Source organism: Triticum aestivum, chromosome 3A, assembly GCF_018294505.1.
Source record: "Triticum aestivum cultivar Chinese Spring chromosome 3A, IWGSC CS RefSeq v2.1, whole genome shotgun sequence".
Taxonomy (NCBI): domain Eukaryota; kingdom Viridiplantae; phylum Streptophyta; class Magnoliopsida; order Poales; family Poaceae; genus Triticum; species Triticum aestivum.
In genome coordinates, this window is record NC_057800.1 from 34,337,904 (window position 1) to 34,340,491 (window position 2,588).

Below are 2,588 nucleotides of genomic sequence, written 5' to 3' on the forward strand. Positions count from 1 at the left end.
TTACAGGGCTGTTACGGGACTTTCCCATAATACTCCCCCCTATTTTTCATCAGGGTGGGGCCCCAGCCTCCTCTTGATCCAATTAAAAAGCGCCAGGTCAATCTCAGTCCCTAATCCTTAAGTAAACTTCTGTTGATGTAGCATTGGTGGGGGATGAAGAGGAAAGGGCCGTAAGGTAATCATCCGCAGCACGGGTGCACGTACGCAGCACACACGCATTGCAGCCTTCTACACGCCCAAGTCCGTCCACTACCTCGCCAATTCGCCATGCAGCCCGAGCCCGTGGAGTCCTGCCTCCCCAACGCGTCTGCCGGCCGAGCCCTCTCGCCATGTCTTCCACGTGGTCACCTCGACCATATGTCTCCCGGCCTTCAGCGTCTGGTTTCGCACGCAGCCTGCCGCCGCTCGGCGCGATCGTGCAGCTTCTCCCTTGTCACCATTCACAACATGCATGCATGTACACACACAAAGCAAGCACAAACACAACTCAATACGCACGCACAACAACGAGCAGCCGCTGCCTGGCATGGCTAGCAGGAGTGGACGTACGGTGCTGGGGTGCACGTCGTGCTGCCGGTCATCCGGGACAGGGTCTCATGAGCAATCGCCGGCCGCGTCGCACTCGCAACACTGATCGATGCCGGCCGGCGGATGTACAGGAGCTGCGAGACGAGCTAGGCGGCGCAACACATACCAACTCTCTGTTTGCATGAGATGGCCACATGAACGACTGCGGCGACACCCACACCGGTCGCTCTCCTCGCCGTGCGCGCGCACCATGGTGGCGCGGCTACCGGAGCATGCCCCGGCGGCCTCCGATATGTCATATGTGCATGTTGTGTGCTAGGCTGCTAGCTGTGCGCGCGCTTGCGTGTTGTGTGCGAGTGTGTGTGCATGCGTCTTGTGTGTTCTCATAACAAGGTCGCGCTCTAGTTTATTTATCGCAACGAAGCTGCTAGTTCAATTGGCTGGGTTGTCTGGGCGTCAGCGACAAGCCCCTGGTTTGAATCCCTAATTCTGTCGCATAGTTTTTCCTGTTCATTTCTTATTCAACCCACTGACAGCAGGGACCCATGCGAGGTAGAGAGAGAACATTGGCTGACTAGGCTACATTATTTGCCATGTAGGCAATTTGACCGGTTAAAGTGGCACGTAATCACCTCAAGTTGTATATAATGGCCGCATTAACTATATGCTTAAGCAAAATGACCAAAGTGAGCTTTAAAACAAATACAGTAATCTATTGACTTTACTTTTCACTCTTTCAAGGCGACTTGAAAAAGCCTTCCTCTCTTCAATCTCTGGCTGTGAACCCGTGCATTCACCTCCCCTTCGCCTGCCGCTCCGGCTGCCGGTGGTGGGGAGAAGAACCCTAATGTCTCGTCTCCCGCTAGTAGATAGGTAGGGTTTAAGTCCTCTAAAGGGCATGGTTTGGACGGATGGCGGTGCCCCTTCTTTGAGTCAGTCTTCTGGGATTCGATCTTCCTTAAATTCGTCTGTTGGGACGGATTAGACAGAGCTCCGGTGTAGATTCCTACCAGCTCCTTGGAGGCGGCGAGGTTAGGGTTTCTCGCCGTGCATACCCAACAATAATATTTGGTGTCAGATTTTTCAGATCGATTCAAGGATTCAACGGCAACGACTGCAACTCTAGGGCGCTAGTCCTTAGAGGCACGTGCACGAAGACTACACATGGCACTATTTTTTCTCTATGAAGAACCCCTTGTATTTTTGTTCTCTCGTGGCTGTAATCTTTCAAAATTCCCACATTTTCGGAACCCATGTGAAGTATTTGATGAAATGTACAGCAGTCCACGAAATCGTGCACGCCGCCCCGCACCCCGCACGGCACCTTGCTTCCCGAGGAAGTGGACGCCGCGGAGGAACCCAGACGCAAGACTGCGCCGACGCAGAGCACGTCGGTCAGCCTGGTGCACGGGGCCACAGAGTAGCTGCGCGTAGATGCTCTGTTTTCTTTTCCTTTTGAGAACTACGTAGATGCTCTGGTATATACGCGTCGACGCACAGGATGGCCTCGTCGGGCCTGGTGGTGCACACGGGTGTCCTGCGCATGGGCGTGGTGCTCATATCACGTTTTCTATGAACCGGAGGAGATGGGCGGGGTAAGAGTGGGTCCACCTTGACAAAAAACACGGAGAGGCGATTCGGGGGCGATCGCTAGGCGACCGCCACTGACTCGCTAGGGTTAGGGTTTTTTGCAGTGGTGGTGAAGATTCTGGTGGTTCGAGAGGGACGACGGTGATCCCTGTTCGGGCTGATTGGATTGGGTGCTTTACCCCGTGGTTTTTCCATGGCGGAGAGAAGCGGCAAGGGTGGGATGGAGACCCATGGGTCGAGGATAACCCCCCGTGCGACGGAGAAGAGTAGGCCCTCTAATGTGATGGCCATGAAAACGCCGGTGCAAAGGACGACTCCGAAGGGATTGAAAGATGACACGGGGAAGATGGCGTCCGTAGGGAGAAGCAGAACTTCATCGACATCCCCGACAGAAGGCAAGGAGTCAGCGGAGGCAGCAGGACTTTCAGATCGGATGGGGGGGGGGGCTAATTCTTACAGAGAAGGAAGCA